General features: G+C 44.2%; 1 protein-coding gene across 4 annotated transcripts in view; it reads right to left on the bottom strand.

Moving 5' to 3' along the window:
- Positions 1–1,551, bottom strand: part of Pnpla4 (patatin like domain 4, phospholipase and triacylglycerol lipase) — a 159,110-nt gene that overhangs the window by 33,015 nt on the left and 124,544 nt on the right. The gene's annotated exons all lie outside the window — the stretch shown is intronic.

The raw sequence follows: 1,551 nt of genomic DNA, 5'->3' as shown, positions 1-1,551 counted from the left end.
CTTGAAAGACAATGAAAAAGAGAAAATGCATTAAACATTGATAAGCATGCATGTGCACATGCACATACACACATGCAAACACGCACACACAGGCATTTCTCAGAAAACTCTATGCCAACCTTGCAGTTTGCGTGTTGCTTCTAGCTGTAAGCCAAGCTGCATAATGCACACATTTTCAATTCATGGTATGCAAAAAGGAAAACAAGAAAAAATCATGTTATGGAACATGGATTTTGCACTCCAGAGATGGTTCGCCACCTCTATTCTTTCTGTCACTCAGTCAAAATGACTTTGAGGGAGAACACCTGGGCACTTTGATGACAGACGGGCTCTGTGGTATACTGCAAGTGAGAAAGATTCTTGTGTCGCACGGCAGAAAGATGGCAGTTAGCTTAAAAATCCTTAGCTGGTGGCTAGAGCTTAGGATATCCAGTCACCGATAACCTCCGTGATAGTGCCTTTCAGTGCCTACTACTTGAACGTGGAGTTAAGGAAATGTTCCTAAATCACAGCTTAACCAGGGGCTTTCCCTTTTCAGATTACACTTATACTTAGAAAAGTTATTGTTCCCTATGTCATTTCCTCTGAAGTGTCCTATGCAGTGAAAGGAATTCATCAGCAATGAGCAAACCTATTAACCAGTACTTGGCTTATTTATGCCCACATCAAAAATGGTGCTACATACAATGTCACCATATTGCTTTGAAATCCATGACAATTCCCATTTGTAGGAGAAGCGCAAATGCCTGCAATGATGTGGAAGTGTGTCCCCTCTGGAACTCAGGCTGAGCCTCTATTTCCATATTAGAGTGTTATTAAGAGGTGGGGCCTTTGGAAGATAATTCCAAAGATGAGGTCATGAAGGTAGAGCTCTCATGATGCCATTTGTGGCTTTATAAAGACAGGAAGAGGGATCAAGCTGGCACACTTGCTCTGCCTGTCCATGTGATACTCTCTGCAATGCTGTGATGCAGGAGGAAGGCCCTCACCAGATGCCGAACAGATACTGGCACCGTGATCTCTGACTTCCAGAACTGTAAGCTAAATGAAACTGTTAATAAATTATTCAGCCTGTGCTTTTCAGTTACAGCAACAGAAGAGTAATAGTAAGGCCCTGTCCACCAGCCCTCTCCATTTCGTGATGATCATTTATTCTTACTTCTAGTAGCCCAGTAGTATACGCTACCCACAGAAAAGCACACCTCTAACACAGTACCTTAGGATCCTGGGGCAGCAAAGACACTCAGCCTTAGACCTAACCTAACCCTGCAGGTCTCTTCTCCTTTGCCTTTCCCGCCTACTGAGGCCAGCTATGTGTTGAAAGACAGGGTATAATTTTCCACATTGGGCAGACCTGGTTTTACTCCTGGCCCTGCCTCTTAGTTACAGCCATTGCAACTGACTTACTTCCTGCTATACTTTGGATTTGACTCTTCCCCGAACACTCTGTGTTGAATGCTTGGTTCCCAGCCTGTGGTACTATTGCAAGGTGGTGAAACTTTTAAGAGGGAGGGCCTAGTAAGAGGAAGTTGAGTCACAGAGGGTGTGGCC

The sequence above is a fragment of the Heterocephalus glaber genome, unplaced genomic scaffold, assembly GCF_053883595.1.
Source record: "Heterocephalus glaber isolate CG9 unplaced genomic scaffold, H.glaber_assembly_v1.0 deba00001072, whole genome shotgun sequence".
Lineage (NCBI taxonomy): Eukaryota > Metazoa > Chordata > Mammalia > Rodentia > Bathyergidae > Heterocephalus > Heterocephalus glaber.
The sequence above is the reverse complement of the archived record's forward strand: the minus strand, read 5'-3'. Positions and strand labels throughout refer to the sequence as shown.